Source organism: Equus caballus, chromosome 15, assembly GCF_041296265.1.
Source record: "Equus caballus isolate H_3958 breed thoroughbred chromosome 15, TB-T2T, whole genome shotgun sequence".
Classification (NCBI taxonomy): Eukaryota; Metazoa; Chordata; class Mammalia; order Perissodactyla; family Equidae; genus Equus; species Equus caballus.
The window spans coordinates 18849214-18873571 of record NC_091698.1 but is presented as its reverse complement, the minus strand read 5'-3'; the positions used below and the strand labels follow the sequence as shown (position 1 = coordinate 18873571).

Here is a 24358-nt window from a genome sequence, read left to right as displayed (position 1 = left end):
TATAATGTATGCAGAATATTCATGTGTGAATTGTGAACAGAAAAAAATCAGCATATATAAAAAGGACATTTTGTCCTAGACTTATAGTCTCTTTTATTATATGATATTTATATATTGCTGCTTGTATTTTTCTATTGACACTTCTACCTAGACTTATCTAGACTTACTTTTAACAGTTTCAAGCTGAATATACTTACACTTATAAGTATGATAAAAATGATGTGATAATGTTTCTCATACACTTTAATGCAAAAGGCTTAATTATATTTCACATTATATCTTAAATATATCGACAGGCCAAAATACGAAAAACTGTGTTTTCATGACATATTTTGCATCTCATACCTTAAAACATTTTAACTGACATGGATGAATATGAATAAGCATCAATTGAAATATTAATCTTATGTACCAAATTCAACTAATTATCACTCTCAGAAGAAGGCGATCTTTCTTTTGCTTTCTTTTTATTGAGGAAGAGTCACTCTGAGTTAACATCTGTGCCAATCTTCCTGTATTTTGTGTGTGGGTTGCTGCCACAGCATGGCTGCTGATGAGTGGTGTAGGTCTGTGCCCGGGAATAGAACCCAGGCCACTGAAGCGGAGTGTGCCAAACTCAACCTCCAGGCGGTGGGGCCAGCCCCTAACACTTTTTTAAGATTGTAAAAATTGTAAGGGAAAACAAACTTTAGAATACACATACACACACACACACGTATTCACAAAATAGTTCATTTAATAAACATTTACTAATTATTAATTAATAAATGAATGAAATAGTTAATAGATTAAAAATTCTCAGAATTCTCTAATTATAGCCATTTAAATCAGCATAGCCATAGATGTATTTGGAAAAATTAGCTATACCCTTTTTATGATTATACAAATTTAATTAGCACAACTTTCTCATTAAAAAGGTTACCCATAGCATCAGACTTCAGATGCCCCTAAATTGCTATTGTTATTGGCAAATGAAATTAATAAAATAATATAGGGCAAATAAGAAACCTAGATGTTGTTTCTCTCACTGAATTTGATAGACACTGGCAAGTGACCCTAACCTCCTGGCAAATCCCTTACCCTCTCTGCACCTCAGTTCCTGCCACTGTAAAATGAATGGCTGTGCTAAATGAACACCACATTCACTTCGTTCTCTGAGATTTCCTGCACCTCTGAAAAAGACTTCTGAATAGTAGGATGCAAAGACTCTGATTACCTGCTAAACCTTACATTTCTATTTTGTAATATGTTCATTTCCTAAAAATTTGAAACTTTGTACATTTCCATTATGTTTATTTATGGACTTTTCACTAACGGAATTTTGAGCATATATATCTTCCTAGAGCTTAAAACATTTCTCTCAACTTCACCTTCATCTGACTCACTTTTGCAAATAGTTAAATGTCTCAAGGTGTCAAAACTAATTTGTTCACAGTAAGATGTAGCTTGGTTGTTCAGGGTTCTGAAAAGGGAAAGGCTAAAAGGGTTGGCAAATGGATTGCACTGTGAAAAATGAAGAAACTATGGCCTTAAATTGTATATCTTTAAAACTTTCTTGAAAAAAATAGATCACCTCGTTTGTACTTTCCTATGCTGTGTTATAGCTATGAGAATACACAAGTTGTAAGAGCGCTATCCTAGGAAAATAACATGTCCTCTTTTTACGTTTTCTCTTGCAGTTTTGATCCTTTAGCTTATAGTTGATTAAAAACAAAGTAATAGAGAACATTTTAACTAAGAATTTGCCCCATTAAATTTCTTAGTCTTGGAATTACACAATTGTCATTATTCTAAATGCTGAGAAGTAAATAATATATAGTATATGCCAAAACAAAAGCAAACAACACTTATAGACATACCTGAATGTGGATATAGGTCCATAACCATTAAAAAAAAATCACTGGCTTTGGCTTACAAGAGGTGAAGTAAGTAAATCTTGAAAATTGGAAACTAATTCCACTTTACTTTTCTGAAGTTTTCATATCTTAAATCCATGTTTCTAAAATCTATTTCACATGTATTAATTAACTGAAGTTCAGTGTTTATTTTATTTCTTGACTATACATAATAACACTGTCTTATTTTATTTATATACTAAAATAGTACATTTTTGCTTCAGATTATGGAATGAATTAGAGTTTATTAAACCAATTTAATTCTAATGTTTCCTTCTAATCATATTAATATGGACATCCTATTGCTTTTCACTAGTCAAAGTAGAATATCATTACTTTGATCCTTAAACTCAATACACCTATATACAATTAATCTTAGGAAGACAGAATTTTTTTTTTTATTAATGTTATGATAGATTACAAGCTTGTGAGATTTCAGTTGTACATTTTTGTTAGTCATGTTGTGGGTACACCACTTCCCCCTCCGTACCCTCCCCCCACCCCCCCTTTTCCCTGGTAACCACCGATCAGATCTCCTTCTCAATATACTAATTTCCACCTATGAGTGGAGTCATATAGAGTTCGTCTTTCTCTGACTTATTTCGCTTAACATAATGCCCTCGAGGTCCATCCACGTTGTTGTGAATGGGCCAATTTCGTCTTTTTTTATGGCTGAGTAGTATTCCATTGTGTATATATACCACATCTTCTTTATCCAATCATCAGTTTCTGGGCATGTAGGCTGGTTCCACGTCTTGGCTATTGTAAATAATGCTGCGATGAACATAGGGGTGCAACGGACTCTTGAGATATCTGATATCAGGTTCTTAGGATAGATACCCAGTAATGGGATGGCTGGGTCATAGGGTATTTCTATTTTTAACTTTTTGAGAAATCTCCATACTGTTTTCCATAGTGGCTGTACCAGTTTGCCTTCCCACCAACAGTGTATGAGGGTTCCTCTTTCTCCACAACCTCTCCAACATTTGTCGTTCTTGGTTTTGGATGTTTAAGCCAATCTAACGGGGGTAAGGTGATATCTTAGTGTAGTTTTGATTTGCATTTCCCTGATGATTAGCGATGATGAACTTCTTTTCTTGTGTTTATTGGTCATATTCATATCTTCTTTTGAGAAATGTCTGTTCATGTCCTCTGCCCATTTTTTGATCGGGTTGTTTGTTTCTTTGTTGTTAAGCAGTGTGAGTTCTTTGTATATTATGGAGATTAACCCTTTGCCGGATAAGTGGCTTGTAAATATTTTTTCCCAATTAGTGAGCTGTTTTTTTGTTTCAATCCTGTTTTCCCTTGCCTTGAAGAAGCTCTTTAGTCTGATGAAGTCCCATTTGTTTATTCTTTCTATTGTTTCCCTCAACTGAAGAGCTACAGTGTCCGAACAGATTCTTTTGAAACTGATGTCAAAGAGTGTACTGCCTATATTCTCTTCCAAAAGACTTATTGTCTCAGGCCTAATCTTTAGGTCTTTGATCCATTTTGAGTTTATTTTGGTGTGTGGTGAAAAAGAATGGTCAATTTTCAATCCTTTGCATGTGGCTGTCCAGTTTTCCCAGCACCATTTGTTGAAGAGACTTTCTTTTCTCCATTGTAGGCCCTCTGCTCCTTTGTTGAAGATTAGCTGTCCATAGATGTGTGGTTTTATCTCTGGTCTTTCAATTCTGTTCCATTGATCTGTTGACCTGGTTTTGTACCAGTACCATGCTGTTTTGATCACTGTAGCTTTGTAGTATGTTTTGAAATCGGGGATTGTGATTCTGCCGGCTTTGTTTTTCTTGCTCAGGATTGCTTTAGCAATTCGCGGTCTTTTGTTGCCCCATATGAATTTTAGGATTGTTTGCTCAATTTCTGTGAAGAATGTTCTTGGGATTCTGATTGGGATAGCATTGAATCTGTATATTGCTTTGGGTAGTATGGACATTTTAACTATGTTTATTCTTCCAATCCATGTGCAAGGAATGTTTTTCCATCTCTTTATGTCATCGCCTATTTCTTTCAAGAAAGTCTTGTAGTTTTCATTGTATACATCCTTCACTTCCTTGGTTAAGTTTATCCCAAGGTATTTTATTCTTTTTGTTGCGATTGTGAATGGGATAGAGTTCTTGAGTTCTTTTTCTGTTAGTTTATTGTTAGTGTATAGAAATGCTACTGATTTATGCACGTTAATTTTATACCCTGCTACTTTGCTGTAGTTGTTGATTATTTCTAATAGTTTTTCTGTGGATTCTTTGGGGTTTTCTATGTATGAGATCATGTCGTCTGCAAACAACGAGAGTTTTACTTCTTCGTTACCTATTTGGATTCCTTTTATTTCTTTTTCCTGCCGAATTGCTCTGGCCAGCACCTCCAGTACTATGTTGAATAGGAGTGGTGAAAGTGGGCACCCTTGTCTTGTTCCTGTCCTCAGAGGGATGTCTTTCAGCTTTTGTCCATTGAGTATGATGTTGGCTGTGGGTCTATCATATATGGCCTTTATTATGTTGAGGTACTTTCCTTCTATACCCATTTTACTGAGGGTTTTTATCATAAATGGGTGTTGGATCTTGTCGAATGCTTTCTCTGCATCTATTGAGATGATCATGTGGTTTTTGTTTTTCATTTTGTTGATGTAGTGTATCACGTTGATTGACTTGCGGATGTTGAACCATCCCTGTGTCCCTGGTATAAATCCCACTTGATCATGGTGTATAATCTTTTTGATGTATTGCTGTAATCGGTTTGCCAAAATTTTGTTGAGGATTTTTGCATCTATGTTCATCAGTGATATCGGCCTGTAGTTCTCCTTCTTTGTCTTGTCCTTGTCAGGTTTGGGGATCAGAGTGATGTTGGCTTCATAGAATGTGTTAGGGAGTTCTCCATCTTTCTCAATTTTCTGGAACAGTTTGAGGAGAATAGGTATTAAGTCTTCTTTGAATGTTTGGTAGAATTCTCCAGAGAAGCCGTCTGGTCCTGGACTCTTGTTTTTGGGGAGGTTTTTGATTACCGTTTCTATTTCCTTACTTGTGATTGGTCTATTCAGATTCTCCATTTCTTCCTGATTCAGTTTGGGGAGATTGTAGGAGTCTAGGAATTTGTCCATTTCTTCCAGGTTGTTCAATTTGTTGGCATATAGTTTTTCATAGTATTCTCTTATGATCTCTTGTATTTCATTGGTATCTGTTGTGATTTCTCCTCTGTCATTCCTGATTTTATTAATTTGCGATTTCTCTCTTCTTTTCTTGGTGAGTCTGGCTAGGGGTTTGTCAATTTTGTTAATTCTTTCGAAGAACCAACTCTTTGTTTCATTGATCCTTTCTATTGTCTTTTTTGTTTCAATATCGTTTATTTCTGCTCTTATTTTTATTATTTCCCTCCTTCTACTGACTCTGGGCTTTGTTTGTTCTTCTTTTTCTAGTTCTGTTAGGTGTCGTTTGAGGTTGCTTACGTGAGCTTTTTCTTGTTTAGTGAGGTGAGCCTGTATTGCGATGAATTTCCCTCTTAGGACCGCTTTTGCTGCATCCCAAATGATTTGGTATGTCGTGTTCTCATTTTCATTTGTCTCCAGATAAAATTTGATTTCTTCTTTAATTTCTTCAATGATCCATTGTTTGTTGAGAAGCGTGTTGTTTAGTCTCCACATTTTTGCACCTTTCTCTGCTTTTTTCTTGTAGTTGATTTCTAGTTTAATAGCATTATGATCAGAAAAGATGCTTGATATTATTTCAACTCTCTTGTATTTATTGATGTTTGCTTTGTTTCCCAAAATATGGTCAATCCTTGAGAATGTTCCATATGCACTTGAGAAGAATGTGTAACCTGCTGTTTTTGGATGAAGTGTTCTATATATATCTATTAGGTCCATCTGGTCTAATTTTTCATTTAATTCTATTATTTCCTTGTTGGTTTTCTGTCTGGATGGTCTGTCCACTGGTGTTAATGATGTGTTGAGGTCCCCTACTATTATTGTATCGTTGTTGATGTCTTCTTTTAGTTCTATTAAGAGTTGCTTTACAAATTTTGGTGCTCCTGTGTTGGGTGCGTATATATTTATAAGTGTTATGTCTTCTTGGTGGAGAGTCCCTTTTATCATTATATACTGTCCCTCTTTGTCTTTCTTTATCTGTTTTGCTTTGAAATCTACCTTGTCTGATATTAGTATAGCGACACCTGCTTTCTTTTGTTCATTATTAGCTTGGAGTATTGTTCTCCATCCCTTCACTCTGAGTCTGTGTTTGTCTTTGGGGCTGAGGTGTGTTTCCTGGTGGCAGCATATTGTTGGATCTTGTTCTTTGATCCATCCTGCCACTCTGTGTCTTTTGATTGGGGAGTTCAATCCATTTACATTTAGAGTGATTATTGAGACGTGGGGGCCTACCACTACCATTTTGTGTTTTCCGGTTTTCTTCAATGTCCTTTGTTTCTCGTCCCATGGTTTAATCTGTTCTGATGAAGAGCTGCTACTCTCTGTTGTTGTCCTTCTACTTATCTCCTCTGCTCTTGGTTTTGTAGCCCCTTTCCTTTTTTGGGTTTTTCAGGAATGAGGGTTTTCCTGAGGATTTCCTGAAGAGGAGGTTTTGTGGCAATGAACTCCCTTAATTTTTGTTTATCTGGGAAAGTTTTTATTTCTCCATAATATTTGAAGGATATTTTCGCTGGGTAGAGAATTCTCGGCTGTAGATTTTTGTCCTTCAGATTTTTGAATATATCATTCCACTCTCTTCTAGCCTGTAAAGTTTCTGCTGAGAAATCTGCTGATAGCCTGATGGGGGTTCCTTTGTAGGTTAGTTTCTTTTGCCTGGCTGTCCTTAGTATTTTCTCCTTGTCATTGACTTTTGCTAGCTTCACTACTATATGCCGTGGAGTTGGTCTTCTTGCATTGATAAAGTTTGGAGATCTATTGGCTTCCGTCACCTGAAGATCCATTTCTCTCACCAGATTTGGGAAGTTCTCAGCCATTATTTCTTTGAATAGGCCTTCTGCCCCTTTCTCCTTCTCTTCTCCCTTTGGTATACCTATAATCCTTACGTTGCATCTCCTAATTGTGTCTGATAATTCTCGGAGAGTTTCTTCATTTCTTTTAAGTCTTGCTTCTCTCTCCTCCTCTGCCTGCAGCAATTCTATATTGCCATCTTCCAAATTGCTAATTCTTTCCTCCATATTATCGGCCCTACTGTTCAGAGCATCTAGATTTTTCTTAATCTCCTCTATTGTGTTCTTCATTTCCAATATTTCTGTTTGGTTCTTCTTTATTGTATCAAACTCTTTTGTGACATAGCTCCTGAACTTGTTGAGTTGTCGGTCAGAATTCTCTCTTAACTCATTGAGTATTTTAATGATGGCTGTTTTGAAGTCATCATCATTTAGGTTATATATCTCATTTTCTTTGGGATTGTTTTCTGTGTATTTGTTATTTTCTTTCTGTTCTGGAGATTTAATGTATTTTTTCATATTGCTTGATGTTGTTGATTTGTGCCTCCGCATGGAGATAGAGTTTAGTTGCTCCTTTCACTTGTTTCAGCTGCTGTGGTGGGGGGAGCAGCTGTTTATACTGCACCAACCAGGAACCCTGTCCGCAGTTGCTAACTGGGCCTGGGCCCCTCCTCGTAGTCACAGTGGTCCTTTGGATTCCCTTCTCTGCTGTGGGGCCGTCACAGGGGGGCTTCAGGCTGCTGGTGCCTACTGTTGCAGCCCACCTAGACATGCTCCCTCCTTGGGGTCTGCAATGGTGTTATGGGCTTTTCCAGCGGTCAGGGGTGGGATCACTTATATTTGTCGCTCCATTGCTGTCGGCACCCACAAAATCTCACGTGTCCACTATGGGTCGCAGGAGAGCTATTGGCATCTTCTACAGTCTGTGGTTAGTTCACCTAGCTATGCTGCTTTTGTCCCGGGGTCTTCCAGCCTTGTGGCTGGCGGCTGGGTGCTTTCTACTGGTGCTGTGCAGAGGCTTTCCCTAAGGCTGCTGTGAGCCTGTAGGGTTTCCCCCAGGCTACAGAGCTGGGTCACTGGAACTCCCCCCAGCCCCAGTCCTGTTCCCCAGGAACTCGGGGAGCCCTTTGCCCTGTCTTGGGGGGATAGCCGGAGATCCTGATTTCATTGGTAGCTGGTCAGCTGCTACCCTGCCTAATATTCTCCTCTCCGGGACCCTCCCGGTATTGTGGATGCTGGGCGTGGCCCCTCCGCTAATAGCAGACAGAGAGTTTTGTCTGCTGCCTGGGCAGAACTCTGGATCTTCCCCTCTGGGGCGCAGAGCGGGCCTCTGGAGCTTCACCCAGACCCAGTCCTCTCCGAGATCTCCGGCAATCCCTAGTCCCACGAGGCGGGCAATGGCAGCTGGGGGTCACCCCACCCTCTGGTATTCTCTCCAGGACTTTCCCAGAGCCGTGAATGCTGGATGTGGCCCCTCTGCTAATGGCAGACAGAGAGTTTTGTCTGCTGCCCGGGCGGAACTCCGGAGCTTCCCCTCCGGGGCGTGGAGTCGGCCTCTGGAGCTTCACCCAGCCCCAGTCTGCTCGGAGATCTCCAGCAATCCCTAGCCCCACCAGGCTGGCAGTGGCAGCCGGGAGACCTCCGTACCCTCAGCGACTCTCTCTGGGACCCTCCGGGCACCGTGAACACCAGGCGGGATCTCGCCGCCAATGGCAGAGAGAGACTCTCCCCGTTGGGCCCAGGTGTGCAACTCCAAAGTTTCCCTCTGCGTTTAGGAGTAATTGCGGGGGGTTTAGGTAGGGTTCTGGTCACCTGTTTCCACCGTCTCTCCTCTGTTGTGTGCTCGCTCCTGCCCTAGATGTGTGTTGATCTTCTGGGGGCGTCCATTGGAAGAAAGCCGCTTGCGGGTACTAGGCTGTTTGGTCGGGGTCGGAGAGTTTTCACCTATTTCCACATCCTCCTGGAGGAAAGTCCGTCCACCTTCTGATGTATAGTCGCGTGGGTATCTCAGACGTCCTGAGATGCTGTCTGGATATCCTTTGTTAAGCGATAAGTGTCCAAATAATTGTAGACTCGAAGGGGGAGAGACAAAGAGGACTACTCATGGCGCCATGTTGGATCCCCTCCTCCCTCTTATTGATATTATTAAATAATCAATTTTTCATTTTATTAATTTTCTTCATTGTTTTTCTATTTTCTATTCCATTGATTCCTGTTCTTTATTAGCTTCTTTTATTTGTTTACCTACTGTATAATTTCCCCCTCTTTTTAAAGTATTTTAACCAGGAACCTCAGACCATTGATTTTATAACATTTGTCTTCTCCAATATTATCATATATGGCTTTATTTTACCTTGTAAAGACTACTGTATCTGGATTTCAACCATTTTGAATGTTGTATTTTTACTATTATTCCTGTTGAAATCTTAAGAAAATATTGTGAGAAACTTTCCCAATATTTTCTTAATATTGTGCTCAAGCAGTGGGGACATTTCTCTACAAAATGAACATGTAAGCCCTCGCAACAAACCAATGTAGAGATGCCAGTTATGGGATGTGACTGTAGTTCAAATAAGGACCATGAGAAATGGAAAATCTCTTACAGGCTGCATGAGACCTGGAGACAGAACACAATGTGAGTTGACCTTGGAAGATATGATAAATATCCTCATGACTAAGCTCTGAGCTTGGCACAAGGAAAATGGGTGATGCCAATAGAAAAGATCAGAGGCCCTTCCTTAATATTTCTGATGTGGTAAGCATCAAGGCCTTGATCATCATGTGGGAGGAGAAGGGAAAGGAACATTACTGTAACTAAATGTTTTCCTATTCCAGGTTGGGTCAATTTGAGTGCAATTACTTCCACTTAGGACAGCAAACTTTGTGGCGTTGCCTGCTTCTGAGTCTTGAGAAGCAATTTTAACAGGTTAAATTTTGCAAACAAAACCAGCAATGTATAAAATAACCATACTGGAAATCTCTTAACAAAGCATTAATTTCAATCTCTGCAGGTGGACTCAACTGATTTATGACAAATAAGTTCTAACCGTTTGAGCAAACTGACCTAGAGACAAGCAAGTCACTGTTGATTTGGGGCATGCCTCCAGTTTATGAAGAATGAGAAATGATCCTGCAGAATACTTTATAGTGCTGGGGCAGATAAAATGCAGGCAGTTTTTTGCTCAGAAAAAAAGGGGCAATAAAAGAAGCTTTATTAGAGGTTGTCAATAAAATAATCATTTTTTTCTCTAATTCCAAGGATAATGCTGAGAAAAGGAAGTTCAAAGACAATGATATTAAGGCCCTGTATTTCAGATTCTAGATTCATTTTACAAAGTGGACAATTTTACGGAAAGAAGATTCACAAAGAAAGTTTGGACAAAATCCAGCATTACGATTTTCCACAAAATCTTGAACAAAACAATAAGCACTGTGATTTTTCTTATACCCATGTGGCATGATGCAATCTGTACAATGCATCAGCTTTGTAATAAGAAGCTTCAGATCCACGAGTCAGTGGTTAGCACTCTTGACCTATGATGTGGTAGGTACCTAAACCCATCCCAGTATAGCGATTTAGATGGTGTTGTGGCACAGAGCTGGCTGTGGGCATGGCCTGCAGAAGAGAAAATCGTGACAGTGCCTTTGGCACTTTATTCCTAAGTAATCTGTTAACCTATCAACACATTTCACTATATGATCTTTGGAATAATGAAACTTTAATTATTCAGATGCCTTCAAAAATTGGAACCTCACACACTTCATGCATTTTAGATATGTGATGAATGTTTGGCAGACTGAGCATTAGTAGCCTTGAGTCCTCGTAAACTGGGGATGCACTGGGGCATTTTCATTGGCCCACTAAGGGGAAAAGAGGAGAGGGCCGCTCTACTTTCTTACACATTGTACAGTGAACAGGAGAAAGCATGCTTCTCCACCTGAGTAAATTAATCTAAGCCTGAGCTTGCTTAGTTTACAAGAGAAAATTTTCCAAAAATTGTTAAGAGTAGAGGAGAATGTTGTGCCAGTTATAAAGTTTCCCCAAATCATATAGCCAACAATGCTTTACTACAGGGTTTCAAAAGATTTTTTCCCTTCTCAATGCTTTGCCACTTGCTCCTTTCCAAAAACAGTTCTGCTGCTGCTGGCAAATTCTCTGTGCTCCTGTAAAAGGCCTAGTCTCCTGAGCCACAGAAACACACGCTGTAAAATGGAAGAACATTTGCTTTCACTTCTCTAAGAAACATCCATGTACTATAAGGATTAAATCCATATCCATTTGTTTAAAAGTTCTCTTATGTCCCAAAGCCAAATGGTTACACCCTAAGATGGGCACCTAAGTTAGTCAGGGTGGACCACTAAGACATCTCCCTAGGGACTGTTGTTTCAAGGAGAAATAAGACCCAAGGGTTGGAGACACCTCTAGTTGGTAAAAGCCAAAACCATGAGGCTGTCTGACTCCTGGAGAGAATATTTACATGCCAAAGGGTTCAGTTAGGATTCAGGCCCATTGTATTTCAGGAGGGAACAACTGCCCCCTTCCCCTTTATAAGCAGAAGTTAGTCATTTTCCCCCATATCTTGCCTACGAAGTGTCCAGCTACTCATTAGGACAACTGACCTGGCTCTCATCAGGTTGCTCTAGGGGTAAGGACTAGGGCAACGGGCACCAACAGACATATTACTTACTGGGAGGCATTTCATGAGAAATCTGTCTCTTATCTAGAATACCCTATGTACACATTCAGGATTAAATTAATAAAAACAAATGTTAAAAGCCAGCGGGAGCTATCTTTCATCATTGCCTTTATTTCCTCCTGTTCTCCTTTTATGGTTTAAAGTGCCCCAGAAAAATATTTTATATTTAGGGACAAATTGTGCATTTTAATATGATATTTAAATTATGTAAGCCTATTTACATTTTTACATTTGATATAGTTTTTTTAACAACAAAAGGAATACCATGGGAATATTTCTTCCATGGGATCGTGGAAACCTGTGCTTTAGTATCTCATCCGCAACAATTAATCCTGGCTCTACATCTCAAGAATTGTGTGACACAAGAAAAGAGTTAGTTCCTCCTCTGAGGGAGTGATAGCAATTTTAATTGCCTTTAGATTGATAAAATGATAAAAATAAAAATTTAGCCATAAATTCACCAAAGAATTCATAGCACATATTCAGAATTTAATAAATGGAAGAACCCTTTGTTTGCTAATAGAAATTGTTAATACTTTAAATTAAGTTAGAATTAAAACTTGGAAGTGAAGGAATACTTCACTTGCTGGTGAGTGGATACACATAAAGACACTTCTCTGAACATCGGCACTCTTGTTTTTCTTTTCAATGATTTTATTGAGGTCATAATGGGGGTTATAACACTGTGTAATTTCATGGTGCATTATTGCTTATCAGTTTGTGTATAGACGGCATCATGCTCACCACTAATAGTCTAGTTTTCATCTGTCACTATACATATGTGCCTGTTTACCCGTTTTGTCCAGCCCTCCAACTCTTCTCCTCTGGTAACCACTGATCTGTTCTCTTTGTCCACGTGTTTGTTTGTCTTCCACATGCGAGTGAAATCATGCAGTATTGGTTTTTCTCTGTCTGAATTAGTTCGCTTAACATCATACCCTCAAGGCCCATCCATGTTGTTGCAAATGGGACAATTTTGTCTTTTTTATGGCTAAGCAGTATTCCATTGTGTATATTTACCATATTTTCTTTATCCATTCATCAGTTGATGGGCACTTGGCTTGCTTCCATATCTTGGCTATTGTGAATAATGCTGCAGTGAACATAGGGATTTATAAAGCTCTTTGAATTGTTGACTTCAGGTTCTTTGGATAAACATCCTGTAGTGGGATAGGTAGGTTGTTTGGTATTCTATTTTTAACTTTTTGAGAATTCCTCATACTGTTTTCCATAGTGGCTACACCAGTTTGCATTCCGACCAGGAGTGTATGAGTCTTCCTTTTGCTCTGCATCCTCTCCAACATTTTTTACATTTTGTCTTGGTAATTATAGCTGTTCTGATCAGCGTAAGGTGATATCTCATAGTTTTGATTTTCATTTCCCCAATAATTAGTGATGTTCAAAATTTTTTCATGTGTCTGTTGGCCATCTGGTTCCCTGCTTTGGAAAAATGTCTGTTCATATCCTTTGGAGCAGAAATAAAGGAATGGAAAGATATTCAATGTTATGGATTGGAAGAATATACATAGTTAAAATGCTCAGGGGCTGGCCGGGGGGTGCAGTGGTTAAGTGCACATGTTCTGCTTTGGCGGCCCAGGGTTTGCCGGTTGGGATCCCGGGTATGGACATGGCACTGCTTGGTGAGCCATAATGTGTTAGGCATCTCACATATAACGTCGAGGAAGATGGGCATGGATCTTAGCTCAGGGCTGGTCTTACTCGGCAAAAAGAGGAGGATTGGCAGCAGACCTTAGCTCAGAGCTAATCTTACTCCAAAAAAAAAAAAAAGTCCATATTAGTGAAAGCAATCTACAGATTCAAGGCAATCACAGTCAGAATCCCAATGACATTCTTCACAGAAATAGAACAAAGAATCCTAAAATTTATATGGAACAGTAAAAGACCCCAAATAGCCAAAGCAATACTGAGAAAAAAGAACAAAAGTGGAGGCATCACAATCCCTGACTTCAAAGAATACTACAAAGCTATAGTAATCAAAACAGCATGGTACTGGCACAAAAACAGACACACAGATCAATAGAATAGATTTGAAAGCCCAGAAATAAAACCACACATCTATGGGCAGCTAATCTTTGACAAAGGAGCCGAGAACATACAATAGAGAAAGGAAAGTCTCTTCAATAAATGGTGTTGGGAAAACTGGACAGCCACATGCAAAAGAATGAAAGTAGACCATTATCTGACACCATACACAAAAATTAACTCAAAATGGATTAAAGACTTAAATGTAAGATCTGAAACCATAAAACTCCTAGAAGAAAATATAGGCAGTACACTGACATCAGTCTTAGCAGCATCTTTTTGAATACCGTGTCTACTCAGGCCTGGGAAATAAAAGAGAAAATAAGCAAATGGGACAATGTCAGACTAAAAACCTTCTGCAAGCAAAAGAAACCATGAACAAAATGAAAAGACAGCCCACCAACCAGGAGAATATATTTGCAAATCAAGGGGTTGATTTCCAAAATATACAAAGAACTCATACCACTCAATGACAAAAAAACTAACAAGCTGATCAAAAAATGGGCAGAGGGTACGCACAGACATTTTCCCAAAGAAGTAGTCTTGTTTCTTTACCATGCAAATCCAATATCTTCCACCGTAGTATCGTTTCTATTAATCTCAGCAAACAAGGATCTTTATGGAGGAACGTGGAGGGGACTCATACTACTCTTTTACATTATTATTATTTTTCTCTTCATGGATTGCTGCCGATGCTGCTGCTGTCTCTTAACCAATGCTGTCTGATATTTCTCTTTGTCTGTCTGAATTTCTTCCTCTTCTAATAATCTACTTGCACAGGCGGTCATGGGTCCTGAAGTAGCTCTGCTGCCCTCAGGAAAGTGGTTCTTGATTTCAACCACATTCTTGCTTCATCAGAGAACACAAACAATGATATGAAGTTCAAGGTTTGAGGCTGGAAAGGCAAAGTCCCACAGTAATATTTAGGTTTCTCTTTTAGTGCACGCCTAACTCTTCAACACATCTTCACACGTGATAATTTCCAAAACTTCCTGAATAGCAATGTAACTCAGGTTCCTGTTCTTTCTATAGGAATCTATGTTTTCACGCAAATTAAAGGGTATGGTTTCTTATTAATGCTCAGTGTCCCTGAATATTAGCAAACAATCAGAAGCTGAACTACCTGGTATACATTAGAGAGATCAAAAAAGTATGATGAACTAATTTGTGAGTGTATTTAGCAAAATCTCATCTTTTACAGAAAACATATTCTATGGCACTTGCAATTAGAATAACTATCTTCCCTGAACTGAGATAAACCTTTGTTCTATTAGATATGGAAGGCCACTTTTATCTGAAAAAAATAGGAGGGAAAAATGAGAATTTTAAGTTGGAGTTGAAAAATAGTGGGTTAAAAGTTAGAACAGAGTGGAAGCATTTGTACTTGATCTGCTGAGGATACAAGCTTAACTGTATTTATAAAAAGGGCGTGGGCTGTTGTGAAGTCACCATGGACACGGTGAAGATTACAAAATGAGTATTAAGTTTCAAAATGATTTACTCAGATCAAAATTATTAAGTAAAATTTTAAAAATTATTTGTCAAACATGTAAGAAACTCTGTGTCTTTGGAAACATAATCATATTATTGATATGGGGATCATAAATTTTAACTACTATTATTAGAATGGTATTCACCATAAAATAATATACCATTGAGAAAAAAATATAGTTAAGGAGTCTTTAAAAAGTTTCTATAACATAAGAAATTATGGAAGGAAGATCTCCCATAGAGTCATATTAGTTCTGAAATAACATGGGTGAAATGTTATTGATTTTTATCTGTTGTAAATATTCCATCATATTTATTTCATTTTAGAGAACAAACACATATTCCTAAGAGTTGCTGAATATTAACAGATATTTTCCCCATTAGGTATTAAACTTAGCAGCCACAAATCCATCTCCTACAAGAGTTAACAGAAATCTTATCTTTATCGTTGTGGACAGATTATTTTACACATTTCCTCCTTATGAATAAGGATTAACCAATTCGATATTTTTTCCCCAAAGAACACATTGTCAGTCTAGGAACTAGAAGGCAGATACCTTGATTTTTGTTTAAGGCATTAATTTACCTAAAATTTATTTGAGTCTATTTTTAAGAAAATGAGGAAAATAGTTTTGTATGGAAACCAGTAGAAGATAATAAATACTAATGATGAATTCCAATGTTATAAAGTGTTCTCACATCTACAATTAAAGTAGTTGAGTTTGTATTTTCACTCTGCATTACAGTCCATCTATCTAGACTGTGGAAGTTATGTTGTGATTTTCACAATTTTGTGTCTCTGGGTAGTTGAAAACTTGATGTTTAAAACTGAGTGTGCAATGTAACAATCATACCATACTAGCTATATTTTACTGAGCAAGTACTAGGCTCCAGGCCCTGAGATAAATGCTTTGTCTGAGCTGTAAATCACATCTTCCTTGGACAGCATAGTGTATTAGGCACTCAGATCTTTATATGATGATAAGAACTTGGAGGCTGAAGGTGTTTAAGAGATTTATCTGAGGTCACATCCTGATAAGTGGCAGGACATGGATTAACAATTGCATCTATATGACTCACAACCTATTCTTCATACTCTACCTTCTGCTTTTTCCATTAGTTAGAGAAATTGTAAATCTTAAGTAGTTTAAAAAGAAATGTGGAGTTACAGGTTTTATTCAAGGCCAGAGGTCCACGATGCTTCTTCGAGAAATGGATGTTTATGTGTAATAACCTGCTCTAAGCAGGTGACCACGTCATTAATCAGAATTGCTCCCTAACTGCTGTGGCCAGGTGAGGGTTAGCGGCGTTTTTCAGGATCTTATGGCACTACGAGAGGAGAGATGCATTTTTCAACTGACATTGCCAGGAAAAATTTAAAATACACCTCCTACCCTGCCAACATGTTGAACTTTGACCCACGTGTATCTACATAGAGAATCCAAACAAACAAAAACCCATATAGGCTCAACCATAGAACTGGTTGCTTGATTAAACAGAACTAAATTTTACCGCCACTCTTCAATTCCAAGAACAGGCAGACTGGAATTGGCAAAACCTTCTTCAGAAATCAACGGACAATTTGGCGCTTAAAGAACTATGCACTGAACAACGTAATAAACAATCACAATTTCAGTAATAAGTTTCCTGACACAACAGACTGGCACTTTGCACAGTTGTAATGAGAAAACAGCAGCTGAGGAACCACAGAAAAGGAGCTAGACTTTACTGGAATACAGATCATACTGAGCTAATTAATGATTTTCACAAATGCCTTGTTGATTAGATATTAAAGTAAAAATCCCTTATATAATTTCTATATTTAGGGACACCATATAATTTTTCATCCAAGCCAGGATTTTTCTGATAATGAAGAAAGCTCTATATTTATTTTTCTAAGACAACAGGAGGAAAGACGGGCTCACTTGAGCAAAGCAGGATACACGATTCTTTTATTTATAGTTGTCACGTATTAGTGTGTAGAATCAAGAAGTCAAAAAATGCCTTGGAGTTGGAGAAATGATGACTTCTAATACTGGGTCAACCTTTAGTTGTGTGACTTTGGGTGAATTAATTACTTTCACTGAAAAATGAAAAGAAGAAAAATACCTAACTTGAAGGCTTGTGAGAATTAAAAATTATATCTATAACATAATTAACACAGTGCCTGGCTTGCTTAAAACACTCAATAAGTAGACATATTTAGAATCCTACTTCTCATTGTGTAGCTTAATTTATTATCATCAATCTATTTGTAATATTAATGTAGCTCTGAGTGTCGGGATCCTATGTTTTGAAACTTGAAAGGGATAGAAAGCTCTGACTCTAATGTACCAAACTTCTACGCTCAGATCCGTCAAAAGTAAATCATACTGGGCCAGCTCCGTCACCGAGTGGTTAAGTTTGCGCGCTCCGCTGCAGCAACCCAGGGTTCGGATCCTGGGTGCGGACATGGCACCACTCGTCAGGCCACTTTGAGGCGGAGTCCCACATCCCACAACTAGAAGGACCTACAACTAAGATATACAACTATGTACGGGGGGTTTGGAGAGATAAAGCAGAAAAAAAAAAGTAAATAGTACTCCTTAAAAATTCTGTCTTCCTAAGATTAATTGTATATAGGTGTATTGAGTTTAAGGATCAAAGTAATGATATTCTACTTTGACTAGTGAAAAGCTATAGGATGTCCATATTAATATGATTAGAAGGAAACATTAGAATTAAATTGGTTTAATAAAGTCCAATTCATTCCATAATCTGAAGCAAAAATGTACTATTTTAGTATATAAATAAAATAAGACAGTGATATTATGTATAGTCAAGAAATAAAATAAACACTGAACTTCAGTTAATTAATACATGTGAAATAGATTTTAGAAACATGGATTTAAGATATGAAAACTTCAGAAAAGTAAAGTGGAATTAGTTTCCAATTTTCAAGATTTACTTACTTCACCTCTTGTAAGCCAAAGCCAGTGATTTTTTTTTAATGGTTATGGACCTATATCCACATTCAGGTATGTCTATAAGTGTTGTTTGCTTTTGTTTTGGCATATACTATATATTATTTACTTCTCAGCATTTAGAATAATGACAATTGTGTAATTCCAAGACTAAGAAATTTAATGGGGCAAATTCTTAGTTAAAATGTTCTCTATTACTTTGTTTTTAATCAACTATAAGCTAAAGGATCAAAACTGCAAGAGAAAACGTAAAAAGAGGACATGTTATTTTCCTAGGATAGCGCTCTTACAACTTGTGTATTCTCATAGCTATAACACAGCATAGGAAAGTACAAACGAGGTGATCTATTTTTTTCAAGAAAGTTTTAAAGATATACAATTTAAGGCCATAGTTTCTTCATTTTTCACAGTGCAATCCATTTGCCAACCCTTTCAGCCTTTCCCTTTTCAGAACCCTGAACAACCAAGCTACATCTTACTGTGAACAAATTAGTTTTGACACCTTGAGACATTTAATTATTTGCAAAAGTGAGTCAGATGAAGGTGAAGTTGAGAGAAATGTTTTAAGCTCTAGGAAGATATATATGCTCAAAATTCCGTTAGTGAAAAGTCCATAAATAAACATAATGGAAATGTACAAAGTTTCAAATTTTTAGGAAATGAACATATTACAAAATAGAAATGTAAGGTTTAGCAGGTAATCAGAGTCTTTGCATCCTACTATTCAGAAGTCTTTTTCAGAGGTGCAGGAAATCTCAGAGAACGAAGTGAATGTGGTGTTCATTTAGCACAGCCATTCATTTTACAGTGGCGGGAACTGAGGTGCAGAGAGGGTAAGGGATTTGCCAGGAGGTTAGGGTCACTTGCCAGTGTCTATCAAATTCAGTGAGAGAAACAACATCTAGGTTTCTTATTTGCCCTATATTATTTTATTAATTTCATTTGCCAATAACAATAGCAATTTAGGGGCATCTGAAGTCTGATGCTATGGATAACCTTTTTAATGAGAAAGTTGTGCTAATTAAATTTGTATAATCATAAAAAGGGTATAGCTAATTTTTCCAAATACATCTATGGCTATGCTGATTTAAATGGCTATAATTAGAGAATTCCGAGAATTTTTAATCTATTAACTATTTCATTCATTTATTAATTAATAATTAGTAAATGTTTATTAAATGAACTATTTTGTGAATACGTGTGTGTGTGTGTATGTGTATTCTAAAGTTTGTTTTCCCTTACAATTTTTACAATCTTAAAAAAGTGTTAGGGGCTGGCCCCACCGCCTGGAGGTTGAGTTTGGCACACTCCGCTTCAGTGGCCTGGGTTCTATTCCCGGGCACAGACCTACACCACTCATCAGCAGCCATGCTGTGGCAGCAACCCACACACAAAATACAGGAAGGTTGGCACAGATGTTAACTCAGAGTGACTCTTCCTCAATGAAAAGAAAGCAAAAGAAAGATCGCCTTCTTCTGAGAGTGATAATTAGTTGAATTTGGTACATAAGATTAATATTTCAATTGATGTTTATTCATATTCATCCATGTAAGTTAAAATGTTTTAAGATATGAGATGCAAATTATGTCATGAAAACACAGGTTTTTGTATTTTGGCCTGTCGATATATTTAAGATATAATGTGAAATATAATTAAGCCTTTTGCATTAAAGTGTATGAGAAACATTATCACATCATTTTTATCATACTTATAAGTGTAAGTATATTCAGCTTGAAACTGTTAAAAGTAAGTCTAGATAAGTCTAGGTAGAAGTGTCAATAGAAAAATACAAGCAGCAATATATAAATATCATATAATAAAAGAGACTATAAGTCTAGGACAAAATGTCCTTTTTATATATGCTGATTTTTTTCTGTTCACAATTCACACATGAATATTCTGCATACATTATATTCCTTAATACTGAAATACTTGGAAATTTTCTTTAAACGTGCCCAAATTCAAAGTTACTAATTGTTTAATGAAGACATTCCCTACTATTTTCTAAATGAAAAGGGGTAATGTTATTTTAGAAATAGTGCGGACTTTCCTCCTTTTGTGATAATTCGTCTGGCTTACTTTTCATAGTCATTTTCATTTTCCATTTCATTACAGCATTATGAAATGTTTATAGAATCCCCCACTATAATAAAAAGATTGGTAGATTTCTAATCGCTTTAAATGATGCATACACGTATCTTTGTTTTGTAAAATATATTTAAAAAATACTCCTTTTTTAATGCTGAATGATGAAGTTGTCGAACTACTCCCACATCCAGGAAGCTGTGGATTATCCATGTATCTAGCTGTGCATAGCTCTATAGATTTATTCTTTGTCCATTTATTGCATCGTTGAAATGTTTTTACAGAAAAAATTCTCTTAGCAAGATTATAATAAAAATTACTTCGACTTTTGAAGAACAGAGGCTGTCATGGTTAATGACACACAAAGTTCTGCTCGAAGTTTCCTTAACATCTCAATAAAGTATTTTGAGATTTTACAATTATTCTGATGTTATAGAATCACATGTGATTTGTTTTCTATTTAATTATTTTTATTAATATCTATTAAGGTAATTTTCCATTTATTTGTTTGAAAAATTCTATGTTCACAGTTAATTTGAACACAACTTTATTTACTTCTCTAGGAAGGAAAATAGGGAAAATTGTCAACACGTTATGTAACTAAGGACAATATTCAACACATTAAACAAAGATAGGAGTAGTCATTTTTTTCAGACAATAACTAGCAGCAAATACTTCGATACTATAATTGACATCCATAAACTACTTTCCTGGAAGCATCTAAAAGTAATTTGCAGGAATTACTTAATTAGCCTCTCAGCAGTTCCCAGCAGTGGATTGCATTGTAATTACAGTGTACTTTGTATTCACAGTACTGATGGAGAGCATGAGCGCAGATATCTGTACAGCGCTACACGTGCAAAGGAAGCCGGGACCCGGTCAATAGGAAACCCTGCACGGGCACATTCCTCACACTTGTTCGCTAAGGGGGACAGGTAACCAAGGTTGTTTTGTGTACTCTTCCTCCTCGTTAGTTCAGTTATGCCCCGAAATACTTTAACGACTTTCGCATTTTTTCTGTTCTCTTTGCTCTCTGTCACAGACAAAAAAATTTAGATGTTTTGAAAAATAACTCACTGAGAATATACACTTCATCTTGTTTTCATAGTCTAAGAAAGAGGGAGAGGCAGATACAGAGGGAGACACAGAAGGAAAGAGTACAAATTTAGGAAAAGTCATTGGCAAATGAAATTAAATGCCCAAAGCATGAAAGCTTATAGAAAGTTCAGGAAATACTTATTACATTTGATGAGTCCATAGTGGACAATACATCGGAAGTGTACTAAATGGAGTAATTGGAACAAATGCTTCTTTCCTTTCTGTATCCAGGCAGTTGGTCACATAACCCTGCATTTTCTCCCTTTAGAGGCAGAGGTTATTTCTCTAACCTTTGTCTTTGGACTGGGGCATGTGGTTCCCTGATTCAAAGGGTGCTAGCAGACATTGTGCAAATTGAGGCTTAAAATGGACTTGCACAGTTGGACTTTCCTTCATGTGGTTCTTGTATTGCCACAGTAAGAAGATGCCTCTGGGGCCCATCCAGTGGCATAGCAGTTAACTTCGCATGCTCCGCTTCAGAGGCCCACGGTTTGCCTGTTCCGATCCTGGGTGTGGACCTACACACACTTATCAAATCATAGTGTGGCAGGCGTCCCGCATATAAAGTAGAGGAAGATGGGCAAAGGTGTTATAACGTTCAGGGCCAATCTTCCTAGCAAAAAGAGGAGGTTTGGCGGTAGATGTTAGCTCAGGGCTAATCTTCCTCAAAAAAAGAAGAAGAAGAAGAAGAAGAAGAAGAAGAAGAAGAAGAAGAAGAAGAAGAAGAAGAAGAAGAAGAAGAAGATGATGCCTCTGCTAGCCTGCTGATACATAGAGGATGGGAGACAGATGAAAGAAACTGGCAATCTCCAGCTTGGAGCTAAGCCCAGATGAGCTCACCCTAAATAAACTTACGTACAAACACACAGATGAAAATGAATGATTCCCATTTCATGATCCAGAATTGTGGGGTAGTTTGTTTCACAATATTATTTTGGCAACATTTGACTGATATAGAATGACACAGTGGAAATTGTAAGTTAGATTCAGGATACAGAGAGACTTTTATTTTAGATTTCATTTTTCTCTAAGAAACTGTTCATTTTTGCATTTGTATACGCATTCACATGTTAGGGATAAACTAAACAAGAGCTTTAATTTACAATTTGATTTCAGTGTCAGTATTTAGAAGGTTCTGTTACATGGTGACTTCAACATTGTTTCTGGTCTTGACCTTAAAGAAACAGACAGCCAATTATTTCTCCAGCAAAAATGGCTTCACCTGGGATCAGCCAAGAACTGCAATTTGGAGTCTGCAACTATGGCGAGCCACATGCAAGTCTTGAGCAACAAGGGGAGGAGAAACCCTCTTATAGAGGGGCAAAGAAAGTTGGGAGAGCTATTGTAAGCAAAAAGTCCATTGGAGGAGACTGGGAGATCAAAGCGTGGCGGCTTTTCATTGGCTGTGTTGTGACAGTCTCTCATTGGCTATTACTGGGCAGGAAGAGGAAGTCTTCTTCCTGTTGGGCTCTGCAATGGTTAGTACATGTGAGAGCCCTCCTTTCTGGCCTCTCAACTCTATTTTAAGTGAGGTTTCTGTTTATTGATTTTCACACTGCTATTGCTGATCGAGCATATTCTTGACTAATAACTGTGAAATCTTTTAGGTTACCTTCATTTCAAATTTGAATAAAACACCAATACCATGGGCAAAGCTTGTTGATAAAATGATGCTAATAGCTATATATTGACTTTCAGATATTGGTGAAATATTTGAGTCACACAAATGTTAAAGCTCATGAAACAAGCATGATGAAGTCCATGAGTGAGGTAGGAATTGCAAAAATTTAATACATTTTAACCCTTTATTTGTGACTATCACATAGCCTAATGTTACAGAATTACTGAATGTGGGGAAGAAAGAAGCCCATTTTCATTATCTTTCCACAAAGACAAGACACTAGTTAAAAATGATATTAAAAGCACACTTTCATGTAGTTACAATTTTTTTTCTGGTGATGAGACCTTTTAAGATCTACCTTAGCAATTATATCTCAATAAAGCAGAAAAAAAATTTTGCCTTGTCACAAACTTGTACATGATGTTGAAAGAAAATGAAAAAGCAACTACTGATGGTGTTTCTGATATGATACATCATGAAGTATATGTGCTAAAATATTTAATCTAAATATAATTAATTCCTTAAACCTTGTTTCTAAATTATAGGAAATAAATGGAATTAAGAAGAAATCATTAAGTAAATCCATAAGCAGGACAATCTATAAGACAACTGTCATTAGTTCATAAGAAATTGATGTCACAAAATACAAAAGTTGAAGCAAGCTGAGAGTCGAAAAGTGACTAAGAGATATAACAACCAAATTCAACGAGTGAAATTAAATTGTATCATATATCTAAAAATATTTATGAAGTCATTGTTGGAAAAACTCAGAGTATAAATATACTATCTAGGCATGAAGTATCATGGAATCTATACGTGAATTGCAAGTGATTTAAAATAAATAAAAGAGAGACAGAGAAAAAGAGAGAGGGGGAGAGTCAGCAAATAAGGCTCGAGGTCAACCGTGAAATCTGTGCAGAAGGAGTAAAATTATTTATTTAACTATTTTATATACTTAAGTGTTTTGATAATAAAAATTGAGGGAAAATCAACAGCATAATTTCAACAATATCCAAAAAGTAAGTTTAAATTTCTACTCACACACGCAAAAAGCAAATACTGTACTTTGTAAATAATAACACAAACTGGGGACAAATTTTATTTTACAAGCAGTCATAATCGATATGTTGCTGGAACCACTCGTTGACAGTCAAGGGGATTCTAATTTGCTACTTGCTCTAAAGAGCCCTTAACATTTTGTATCAGGAAAGGTGCATTATTCAATGTGTGTAAAATAAAAGGCATGTCTTCGTAGTTAAAAATTCAGAGATTATCTGTCTATTTTGAAACCAATCACTTCCTTCTTTGGCCACATTTCTTGATTCATATTATAAGCATGAGCTTTAATCAGGCAGCAGGCGTATGAGAAACACCAGAAGTAAAAGATCTAATGAGGATAACAATCCAAACTCAATTCAGGAAATGTTCGGAAAGCATCTTCCCTGAGCTACGAACCCTTTTACTTTGTGAGATTATTTGAATCAATCTACTTGACCACAAACAATGAAATGTTTCAAGTCCAAGTGTGGAAAAAAAGAGAAATCT

General features: G+C 37.1%; 1 long non-coding RNA gene across 1 annotated transcript; it reads left to right on the top strand.

Annotated features, from left to right (window-relative positions):
- The first annotated feature begins 20951 nt into the window (after nt 1-20951).
- LOC138917737 (uncharacterized) lies at nt 20952-23763 on the top strand. The gene is made up of 3 exons (XR_011426179.1): nt 20952-21029; nt 22891-22962; nt 23359-23763. It is a non-coding gene; the product is annotated as an uncharacterized lncRNA (long non-coding RNA).
- Nucleotides 23764-24358: the final 595 nt, after the last annotated feature.